The following is a 12,730-nucleotide window of genomic DNA, read 5'->3' as shown; positions in this document are numbered from 1 at the left end:
CCCTTGAGCCACATCCCCTTCCCTCCCAGCTATTTTTAATCCCATCCTCCCAGTGTTAACCTTACACACTAAAGTACATTATTAAAACCAGGAATTGTCCCTAATCGATAGAGCCTTTTCATATTTTACCAATTATACATGAATTTATTTGTGTGTGCAGCTCTATGCAGTTTTAGCTCATTTGTATCCATTACTACAATGAAGATACCCAACTGTTCCATCACCACAAAACTTCATGTCACCCCTTTATAGCTACACCCACCCCAGTCTTTTACCAGCTAGTAATCTTTTCTCCATCTCTTTAATTATGTTATTTCATGATGTTATGTAAAAGGAATCATGCAGTATGTACTTTGAGATTTTTTTCTTTCAGCGTAATTTCCTTCAGGTTCATCCAAGGTGTTGCGTATATCAATATTTCATTCCCTCTTATTTCTGAGTAGCATACCATGGTACGGATACATCACAGTTTGTTTAACTATTCAACCTCTAAGAGTATTTGGATAGTTTCTACTTTGGGACAATTATGAATAACACTGCTATGAAGTTATCTTCAAGTTCCTGCATGAAAATAAGTCCTTATTTCTCGGGAATATAAGCCTAAGAGCACAAGTGCTAGGTAGTATGTAAATCAATATTTAGTTTTGAAAAAAATAAAATAAAACTGTCAAACTTTTCCAGAGTGACTTTATGATTTTACATTCCTACCAGTAATGTATGGGTGATCCAGTTTCTCTGTATCATCCTAGCACTTGGTGTTTTAAACTATTATTCACTGTAACATTTTTGATAGGTATGTAGTGATATTTCCTAATAGTTCTTTTTTTAACTCAACATTATATTTATTTTATTAAATAGTATGATTAAAAAAAAAAAACCAGAAAACTTTTACTTAAACTAGTCCAATTGAGTGGGTGGGGCCGACTCCATCCCATCTTTCTTTCTTTCTTTCTTTCTTTTTAAGATTTGATTTTTTATTTATTTCTTTCCCCTTCCTTTCCCCCCCACTCCGTGTCTGCGCTCTGTGTCCATTCGCTGTGTGTTCTGTGTCCACTTGGATTCTTGTCAGTGGCACCAGGAGTCCGTGTCTCTTTTTGTTGCATCAGCTCTCCGTGTGTGCAGCACCACTCCTGGACAGGCTGTGCTTTTTTTTTTTCATGCAGGGTGGCTCTCCTTGAGGGGCACATCCCTTGTGCATGGGGCTTCCCTATATGGGAGACACCCCTGGGTGGTACGGCACTCCTTGCATCAGCACTGCACGTGGGCCAGCTCACCACACGGGTCAGGAGGCCCTGGGTTTGAACACCGGACCTCCCACATGGTAGACGGATGCTCTATCAGTTGAGCCAAATCCACTTCCCTCCTCTTTCTTTCTATGACCATGGAGTTGGAACCACATCATACAATGAACACTACTGTACACTTTGCCTTTCCTGGTGAGCATGAATGAACTTCACTGAACATAAATGAACTTCTCTGAACCAAGAGAGACAAATGAATTTTTACAGGCAATTTCTGATTCCAGTTTTAAAAACAAGCCAAGTGAAAAATATTTAATAAAACTAACTAGACCAGAGAAAGTCTTAGGAATTCTAACCATTCATTCTGAAGACTTACATTCAGAGCAATCAGATAGCATCAAACAAGTAAAACAAACAAGCAAACAAACATTAAACTGGTGCCAATAGGCATAAATGTAAAAAAGAAATTCAATCTGCTGCAATTGGAAAAAAATGGCCATATGAATCCAACTTAAAGATATACCAATAATGTGCATTAAATCTTGAGTACCTATGCATTTGAATTACATCTGAAATCTTTATAAGAATGTGTGGCTAAGGTGTTAATAACAACAGGGTCGTATACTGGAATCCTGTATTTTATGCATGATTGTTCTGTTACCCCACAACTTCTCTTATAAAATTTAAAATACAGTTTGTAGCTAGTGAGAAAATCAAAAGGTGCTTTGGATTCCACAGTATCTGATCAAACAAAACAAAGTGATTTATAAAAAAAAATTACCAGGGAAGCGGATTTGGCTCAACTGATAAGAGCGTCCGCCTACCACATGGGAGATCCAGGGTTCAAACCCAGGGCCTCCTGGGCCCATGTGGTGAGCTGGCCCTCGTGCAGTGCTGATGCACACAAGGAGTGCCATGCCATGCAGGGGTGTCCCCCGCGAAGGGGAACCCCATGCACAAGGAGTGCACCCCATAAGGAGAGCCACTCCATACAAGAAAAGCACAGCCTGCCCAGGAGTGGCAACGCACACATGGAGAGCTGACACAGCAAGATGACACAACAAAAAGAGACATAGGGAAGTGGATGTGGCTCAAGTGATAGTGTCTGCCTAACATATGGAGTGTCCAGGGTTTGATCCCCAGGGTCTCCTGACCCACGTGGTAAGTTGGCCCACAGGAGTACCCCTGCATAGGGAAGCCCCACGTGCAAGAAGTGTGTCCCGCAAGGAGAGCCATCCCATGTGAAAAAAGCGCAGCCCACCCAGGAGTGGCGCTGCACACACAGTGAGGTGATGCAGCAAGACGATGGAACAAAAAAGAGACACAGTTTCTCAGTGCCACTGCTTAATACAAGCGGACACAGAAGAACACACAGCAAATGGACACAGGGTGGGAAGGGAAGAGAAATAAATAAAATAAATCTTAAAAAATAAAAAGAGACACAGATTCCTGGTGCTGCTGACAAGAATGCAAGCAGACACAGAACACACAGCAAATGGACACAGAGAGCAGACAACGCGGGGGGGGCGGGCAGGGGAGAGATAAATAGAAACGAAACAAACAAACAAAAAACAACCAGTTTACCAAAAAAAAATTACCGAATGATACTTTAAAATAAATAGTTCATTATTTTGATGAATATACATATATAGTCCAGTTCTTGGAGATTTAACTATTTAAGAGTGGGATATCACTATCCAGAGGCACAGGCGCAAGTTCATAGTAATAAAACATTACAGCTTCACCAGCTTCAGCTTTAGTCAGTGGCTCCATGAGAAAAAGCTTAGTTTGGGTTGGTCCCAGGTCCAGACTGCTATCCAGAAGCTCATCAACTTCTATGGCTTTATCTACAGAGGACATGACTTCTGTACTCCCCTGTTCAATAGTAGAAGTGGGGTTCCCATCAAGGAATGCAAGTAGAAAGGCAGTTTATTGGTTTGGGTTTAAATTTTCTTCCTTCTGAAACTGGCTGCACTATATTGTTCATGGTAGTTTCTAGTCCATCATTCTCTGAATCAACCAGAACATCTGGGTCTATGCAAAACTCTTCCTGACAGCATGGCTTGGAAGTCTTCTAAACTCCAATCAATGTTGTCAAGATAATCCAATAGCACAAACTTTCCCAAAAGATTGATGTTATCATTCAAAATGAAATCCATCATGGTCACGTGGTCATCTGTTGTCAGACTGTCTATGCCATTTGGGTGGACAACTACACATGAGCCGGTTGATGCCATCATTGGCTGCACTTAGGGACTCTGTAGTTTCCACTCTGAAAAACAGGTGCATAGTCATTTTCATTGTTGTTCAAAAATGACAATATCAGCATACTGGCTACCATTGGAGGGATCAGATATAACTTCCTCATTAGTTTCTCAAATAAGGGGGATACTTTCTTCACCTACATTATCACCAATAACACCATAGATAATGATGTCAACGGAAAGTCACTCCCTTGTTTCTAAACCTTCACTCTTACTGTGTGGAACTTCACAATGAATGATGATGATGATGATGAGTTGGTTCTTTTGACTAAGGGCCGAAACATTTTCTTTTGGGCTCCATTAGTATTTAGAAGTAGAGGATTTTACATTTTTAAGTCCACAAGTTGGTTATTCTGAACCAATGTAACAATAAACTGGACAATATTTCAAATAACTTGCTGTTTTTGTGCCTGTTTTGCCTGTAATTCTTTCAATTCCTTCCAAAGGAATTCATTCTTGCTTTCCAATTCAGATAACCTGGACTTAGTAGCCTCTTGTTTTATTTGAACCTTGTGAGCACTACTTATCATTTTTGTCAAATCTTCCTGTCAAATTTTATTTTCTTCCGCTTTTGAAGACGAAAACTTCCCTTTAACAAGTTATGCTGGCATTGAAGTAGGGATGCTGAAATTCAACTGGAGTTTCTTGTTCCTGCTTTACAATTCCAGAGTCAATATATTCCACTTTACAGAAACCATACCTATTCAGTTGCCTTACAAAGCTTGCCATGTTATTGTGCTTCAAGTATTTGGAAAGAATTTCTTTTTCAAATCTTTGGTCATCCAAAACCAGAAACTTTGGCCATTCAGGTTCCAGCTGATGAACTCGGTGGTGTTCACTAGTTTTATTTTGCATTTTAAAAAGGCTAACAGTATTGAACATCTTATGTGTTTAGAGGCCATCTCTATATAATCTTCATAAAATGTCTATGCATGTCCTTTCCCCACTTTTTAACTGAGCTGGTTTTTTAACGTCAAGCTTGAGAGTTCTCTTTATATTCTAGGTATACCTAGTTACTATTTTTAATCAACTGCTATTATTTGAGGGGAAAATGATGCCATGAGAAGTCTCTATCTCACGGACCCATGTTAATACTCCTCCCTCTTTAGAAGAACCATCTATATCAGTTCCAATCCAGCTGTCTTGAGAGAGACAGGTTCCCACTCTATTCTTCAAGAATAAGAGTGCCTGCTCTTCATTCTTTTCTCTAAGGTTTTGTTATCAGAGCCACAAAAGGAACTGCAATAATGTTGACATGGGGATTTTTCTGGGTGTTTTTTTTTTTTTTCCACTTTCCCTAGATCATTTTTTCTGCTATTATGAATAATAGCTCCATGAATGTGTGGATTCATTTCTGGATTCTCAATTCTATTCCCCTGACCTGTATGTCAACCTTCATGCCAGGACTGCACCATCTTGATTACTGTAGCTTTCTGATAAGTTTTAAAATTGAGAAGTATGAATTCTCTAACAGTCTTTTATTTTTTTTCCAGACACTGGTGGCCAGTGATTGAACCTGGGACCTCGTATGTAGGAAGCTGGCGCTCTGCCACTGAGCCACATCAGCTACCCTGAGTTGGCTTTTTCATCTATTTTGCTTTTTTGTTTGTTTTTTCAGGAGGCACCAGGAACCAAACCTGGGACCCCCGTGTGGCAGGTGGGAGCTCAACCACTTGAGCCATATCTGCTCCCCCTCAACCTTGTTTTTTAAGATTTTTGGGGCTATTTTTGGTTCCTTGAATTCTCATATGAATTTTAAGATCAACTTTTCCATTTCTGCAAAGAAGCCAGCTGGGTTTTGATAGGGATTGCATTGAATATCTTTAGATCAATTTGGGTAATATTTTCATCTTAACAATATTACATTTTTTGATCCATAAACATGGGATGTTTTTCCATTAAGACTTTCTTTCATTTCTTTCAATGATATTTTATAGCATTCAGAGTATAATTTTGTACTCCTTTTGCAATATTTATTCCTAAATATTTAATTATTTTTAGGGCCATTATAAATGTCTTGACTCACTTTTGATTAAATTTTGTTTTCATAGGTATTTGTCCATTTCATCAAAGTTTTCCAATTTATTGTCTTCTAATAGCCTTGCTTCCAATAGCCTTGTAACAGGGCTCAACCAGAGACACAGAATCAGAATTATTGCAAGGAATTGTTTATATGATTGTAAACTAATTGCTGACAAGGTAAATTTCAAATCCTGAATCCATATGGCATGCTGTCAGGAAGGCAGGCTGGTACTCCTGAGCACAAGCTGAAGCTGCAGTTCACAGGTGGAATTTCTTCTCCTTCAGGAAAGACTCAGTTGTGCTCTTAAGGCTTTTCAACTCTTTGTTCACAGAGATCATCTAGGATAATCTTCCTTACTTGAAGTCAATTGACTATATAGGGTCTGAATAAGATCTGTAAAATACCTTCACAGCAACATCTAGGCTAGTGGTTTGTTGAAAAATATCTGTGGGCTGTAGCCTAGCCAAGCCGACACATAAAACAGATGATGACAAGCCTCTTACCTTTTTAAATATCTGAACTATTCATATTTTTCATTCCTAATATTACTTACTTGTGCTTCTCTCTTTTCTTGATCAATCTTGCCCAAGATTTTTCTATTTTATTAATCTTCCAAAGAACAAACTTTTGATTTTTTATTATTTCCAATTATGTTTATTTTCTATTCTATCAGCTTTTGCCCTTTATGATACAGTTCCAGAGCCAGGTAGAAATTGGTGGCAACTACAGAGAGCCACTCCCAGGACAAAGTCACACTTTAAATTTTAGTCATTTTCTTTTTTGCTTGTATGGGGCATGAACTTGGACTGCACACCTATGTGAAGGCCAGTTATAGTTACTAATTCCTTTGGTAAGATATATTTTTCCCCTCCACCTACTGCCAAGGTCAGCGATCAAGTTATCTTCGTAGCCCCGGCTGTATGTGCACACACATGGATGTGGTGGTAGGGGATTGGGAGCTAATTTATTTTTAAATTAATAAATATTGCTTTTTAGAGATTTTAGGTTTACAGAAAATTGAGCAGATAGAATAAAGACTTGCCATATAGCCCTTCATTCCCCACTCACAATTTCCTATAACATCTTGCATTAGAGTCATACATTGGTTACTGCTGAATACTCCAAGATTCATTATTGGAGTAGTTGATATACTCCTTGGGGAATTAAGGAAGGGGGTGATGGGCACGTTTTACATTTGTGAATTTTCTTTTGATTCATCCTTAAACTAAGACAGCAGTCTTTTAGGGCCCCAACTTCATGAAGGGAGAATATTTTATTACATCTCACTACAGGCAGGCCCTAGGCTTTTCTTCTTGTTCACACTACTCCGTGAGACCTGAAAACTGAAGTTCATTCAGGGTGAAAGTTGGTATTTTCCAATAACGGACACACCAATGAATATAATCGCACATGCTCTTCTTATAACATGTTGGTCAACAGGTGGTCCTTGTTCTCATTGTGCTGAATATAGGCCGGCCTCAGTGACTTGCTCCTGGACTATAATGTAACAGAAGTGACCTTGAATGACTCTTGAGGCTAGATTAGAAAAGGTGACAAAACTTCTGGTTCTAACCTTGGAGTGCTGGCCTTTCTGTCTAGCCACATGCTATGAGGAAGCCCAAACTAGCCCATGCATAGAACACATGGAGAGGTCCATGTGCATAGGAACAGAGACACCTCCCCATCTGATAGCCGACATCAGCTGTCAGACGTGTTTCCAAACAATTCCAACCCCAGCCTTCAAGCAGCCTTAGCTGATCTTAAGTAGAGCAGATAAGCTATCCCTGCTGAGCTCTGCTCAAATCACAGATTTGTGAGCAGAACAAATGCTGCTATTGTTTTAAGCCACTAAATACTGAGGCGGTTTATTATGCAGTCATAACTGCAACACATGAGTTTAGCAAATGCCCTCAAAATGAAAGCTGGTTTCAGTATTCTGCTCACCTTTCTGGGTTGCCACTTTAACTTAGTTTTTGGCCTCTGAAAGTTTCTTACTAAACTTGCCAGCACATTAGTGCGTGTGAAATGTTTAAATATTTTACCAAGCATTTCAATCCAAGAGTAGGTTAGCATACCTAGTCCAACATGCTGCTGGAAAGCCCTGCTTTGCTTTTTAAAAATTATCTTTAAAGGGAAACTTTAGGATGTATGTATACTACTAGAATGAAATTTTTAAAAAAAGGAAAATACCACCATCACCATAGGACTGTACAACACAAACTTTGAACTCTAATGTAAACCAAGGACTATAGTTAGTAGTATAATTATATTGCTTCACGTTGTAACAAAGGTACCACACGAATGCAAAGTGTTCAAAATAGGAAAAGCTGTGTGAAAGGGTGTATATGGAAACTCTATTTCCTCACTTTTTCTGTAAACCTACTTCTCTAATAAAAAAAGATTCTTTAAAAGACCTTTGCAAGATGTTTTTAAATATGTTCTACACTTGAAATGGTATTGTCATGTCCTCCAAAATAATGACATAATCTGTGTCAAACTTTGTCCCCTACCTTATACTGATTCTATCAGGTGGCTAATACATTGTTTGAGGTCATTTAGAGCGAATTTATTTTCTCTGAACAGTATTCAGTATTCCCAATAAAGCTGCTGTAAAAGTACTCCCAAACTGGTCTTCCTGGGAACTTGAACATAAACTGATTCTCCCAATTATGAGTAATAATTTTCAGGGGAAAAGGTCTACCCTTATTATTTGGGTAATTGCCCCAGTCATTCTTTGCAAAGATGACAATCCTGCCCAAATTGAACTGTTGGGCCACTCAAAATGTTAGTTTGTTGGTTGAAGCACGAAATCCTGTTTTTGGCAAGCAAAAGATGGGGGTGGGGGTGGGGGTGGGGGTACTGGTAAGGAATGAAGAATCTTTTTTTTTTTAGGAACCAGGGATTGAACCTGGTACCTCATATATGCAAAACAGGTGCCCAACAACTGGGCTACACCAGTTCCCCAGAATGACGAATTTTTAATGTCTGAAAGTGTTGGATGTATAAAGGATAAATATGTAAAAACAATAACCAAGAACTGCTTGTGAAAAGGACTATGCTAGATATTAGAGACTATAGAGGAATATGAAAAGTGATAAGCACAGTGATGTAGACCTATACCATATTTAATATTAACAGAAAGGGGAAAAAAAAGAACATTTGCACAGAAAAGCCTAATGACACACCAAGATGTTACCCTACCCCCTTGGCTCCCTTGTCTGTTTGCTTGTTGTCGGGTCATTGTTTTTGCTCATAGTCTGCTTGTTGTCTTGCTCGTTGTTTTTGCCCCATGTCTGCTCATTGTTTGTCTTCTTTAGGAGACACTGGGAACCAAATCTGGGACCTCCCATGTGGGAGGTAGGCACCCAACTGCTTGAGCCACACCTGCCCCCCCCAACGAAGGTTATCTCTAGGTATTAGAACTGAGGGTGATTTTTCCTCAATTTTTCCTGTATTAAAAAATATATACTTCTTTAATAAAAAAAGTATTTTAAAATATACATATATACTTCTAATAATTAAATTAAATGATTGGATCCCAAAATTGAGGGGGAGAAATTTTAATCTGGAATATGTTAGGTAACATTATCATATTAATGTCAAATTTTTTTTGGTGTAATAATCGTATTGTGGTTAGGTAGGACAATTCCTTGTTCTTAGGGGATACATGCTGAAGTGCCAAGTAGTGAAGCATCACAATGCCTGTTTTCAACAGTCTGGGGAAAAAATTCATAAAGCAAATAGGGCAAACTGTCAACAAGTAAATCTAGATGAAGAGTATAAGGGTATTCACTGTACTATTTCAAGTTTTCTCTAAGTTTGAAAACTTTCAAAATAAAAACCTGGAGGGAAAGTATTGGAAAACAAAAATTAAACAGCCGGTTAACTATTAAGATGTTTTCTACATGGTGGGTAGTCTCACCACAGCTACTGCAGAGATCTGAGGGACTGTACGCGACCACAGAGTTTGCCAGGAATACCCCTAACCCTCACTCACTTAACTCTCTGGACTAACTAGACGATGACCTTTTGAAGAGTACAAAGAGGTAAAATAATGCTCTTTGAGAAGTCTTTGCTTTTGGAGAATGAAATTAAGCATTTGACAACTTTCTACAGTATAATTACAGTGATACTATTAACATCATGATAGTGGTTAATATATAAATTGATTTCCATTTCCATTTTCCTACCATTAAGTCTCAATTATCTGAAAAAGCATGAAAAAGGAAGTTTAATCTTACATAGCAAAGAATAATGTATCTTGGTTTCAAAGTTGTGATTTGTAAGTTAAACCAAATCAACACAAAAACTGTCAATCAAATAAAGTAGGGAATGAAAAAGACCTTTTGCAAATACTTGCTTTTATCAGGTTTCTATGTATCTGAAATGTAATATCCAAGGCTTGCTAGGTATTATATACGTACAACAACCAAATTGAAGAAAAACAAAGTCCATACTTTCCATGTCTAAAACTACCCTAAATTTTGAGCTTACTTTTAAAAAAAATATATTTTTAATATTTACTTTTTTAAAAGAAATATTCCCCCCCCCCCTTGTCTGCTCTCTGTGTCCATTCGCTGTGTATTCTTCTGTGTCCGCTTGCATTCTTGTCATGTGGCACCAGGAAACTGCATCTCTTTTTTGCTGCGTCATCTTGCTGCATCAGCTCTCCATATGTGCAGTGCCACTCCTGGGTGGGCTGCACTTTTTTCACGCAGGGCGGCTCTCCTTGCAGGGTGCACTCTGTGCGCATGGGGCACCCCTATAGAGGGGTGCCCCTGCATGGCATGGCACTCCTTGCATGCAGCAGCACTGTGCATGGGCAGCTTACCACACAGGTCAGGAGGCCCTGGGGATCAAACCCTGGATCTCCATATGGTAGGCGGAAGCTCTATCAGTTGAGCCATGTCCACTTCCCATTGAGCCACTTACTTTTATGTTACTATACCCCCCCCAAGTATTTTGCCATTACAGAAACATTCATATTAATTTCTGCTTGGAATAATAACCAGAATGTATGAAATATTTAAACTTTATTTGCTCAAAATAAAAGAGTTAATTAAGCATCTTCACTAACTCTTTAGCTACTATCTTATCAAGCCTCAAAGACTTAATCATAAAAGTACTGCTGATGCTGCTAACCAGAGTATCTTATCAGGAATACATTATAGTCTGCAATAGTTTCAAAGCAAAACCTCTTATCCTTCTCTATTCTACTATATGTATACTGCAAAGCAGGATGAGGAGGGTGGTGGAAATTATAGCAGTAAATATAAAATTTAAGATATAGAAATACAATGTTAAGACCATAACAAACCAAATATGGAAATGTTAGTTTTATTATTTTTTAAAAATCAGGCTATACAAACAAGATAATTTGTGAAGGTCATCCTGGCCCGCAAGACACTGACGGGGGCTCGAGTACTGGTCAGGGAGGAATGTTATGGGACAAGAGACATGAAGGACAACAGCCAGACAGAGTTCAGATCAAGCTGCAAGCTGCTGCTGCCACAAAATTTTATTGAAGGGGCTGAGCATATATACCCTAGGGAGGAGGGGGGGGGTGGCGGGTAAGGACAGGTGGCGGTCTGGGATTGGCAGCTGCTGTTGCTGGGGGAAGTGGCAGAGGTAAGGTGATTGGTTCTGGCTGTTACTGAGGGAAATAGCAGAAGTAAAGTTAGGAGGCAATTACTGATTGGTGGTCGCACTGACTGCCTGAGGCGTTGGCCGGGCGGTAACTGCGAGAAAGGGCGCGAACCTTCTTCCGTGAAGAAGGCTGAGTATACTGTAGACCATTACTGTATCGGCTCTGGCAGCCATTATGTGCTCCTTGGTATTGCTGAAGGCAAGTGCTGTCCTGAATGTCCCCAACATCTCCTCCCTTTTTCTCTAAAGGGTTTGGAGGAAGAATGCTCGTTGAGCGTTCTTTTGGCATTAACCTGCTGGGGGAAGTAGAGGCCTCATTCCCCATGCCGTTTGTGGCTCTGTTTTTCTGGGGAGGGGATTTTGGAGTAGGACTCGCACTGAGCGAATCTTGCTTTTGCGCAGTGAGCGAACCCCTATGCTAATGAGGCATGCTTCTCAAGGAGCTGGAAAACAGCCTTTTGTTTTGGCCCTCCTTTGCAGTGCTTTGCCTCGCACCCAGCGGTACCAACCTCAGCTCAGGTGTTGTTCTTGCCTGGCGAGGAGCATATTTTCCAGTTTCATGCTGCTCCCGTAGGAGGGGGCTGGACAGTGTCCAGATACTTCGAGGATATGCCTTGGTCAGCAAGATGGAGTTGATGGTAGTGCACTTGAATAGGCTTGCCCAGAGCGGAGTCAATTTGGTCTTTTACTAGTTGTATAATTCTTTTTATGGCCCAAGGTGCAAAAGATATTATCAGGAGTATGGTTACAAAGGGGCCTAGTATGGGTAGAATGTAAGGAAGGATTCCATTAAATCCCCAGGAGAGGTTTCCTTGGGCCTCCCTTTCTCTTTTGCGCTTTGCTAGTCCCTCTCTAAGCTGGGCCATATTGTCTCTGATAAGGCCGGAATGATTGGCATAAAAACAGCATTCTTCTCCTAACGCGGCACAAATCCCCCCTTCCTTAAGGAAGAGGAGGTCTAGACCTCTGCGGTTCTGGAGGACAACCTCGGACAATGAATTCAGGGATTTTTCTAGATGGGAGATGGAGGTTTCGATGCGGGCTATATCTTCATCCACGGCTCGCCTAATAGAGGAGAGAGATGTCTGTTGCGCGGTGAGGGCTGCAATTCTGGTGCCGGCTCCAGCGAGACGTAAGGCAGAGGCATTGTGGTTGTTGGAGGCCGCTCGGTTGAGGCCCTCTCGAGGTGGGTTGCAGCAGGAGCGGACGTTTTTCTTGGATTGCTGGAAGGGCTGAAAGGGAGAGAAAGAATATTTTTCTCAGGGGGAAATCTCCTCCCTGGAAGGGTTAGTATGAGAAAGAGGGGTTTTCATTACCCCTTGACTTAGGAGTGGGGGGTTTAACATGTTTTATCAATCTCTCTGGGAGCCAACGAGGGCCATCCCTGTTTTGGTTATATATGCAGGCAGAGCCTCGAGTCCAAATAATTATGGGGTTGGGTTTATTCCATTGTGAGGTTAGAGGGTTATGCCATATGACAGTGGCTTGTTGCACTTGTGTGGCACTTTAAAACACTTTTCATTTAACTTATAACATATTAAATGAACTTTTCTTTA

The 12,730-nt window shown here is 40.1% G+C and overlaps 1 pseudogene; it reads right to left on the bottom strand.

Annotated features, from left to right (window-relative positions):
- Positions 1 to 2,909: 2,909 nt before the first annotated feature.
- On the bottom strand, positions 2,910 to 4,407 carry LOC101441558 (heat shock factor protein 2 pseudogene; annotated as a pseudogene).
- Between the last annotated feature and the right edge of the window lie 8,323 nt (positions 4,408 to 12,730).

The sequence above is a fragment of the Dasypus novemcinctus genome, chromosome 3 (assembly GCF_030445035.2).
Source record: "Dasypus novemcinctus isolate mDasNov1 chromosome 3, mDasNov1.1.hap2, whole genome shotgun sequence".
Lineage (NCBI taxonomy): Eukaryota > Metazoa > Chordata > Mammalia > Cingulata > Dasypodidae > Dasypus > Dasypus novemcinctus.
This window is presented reverse-complemented; position numbering and strand designations above follow the sequence as displayed.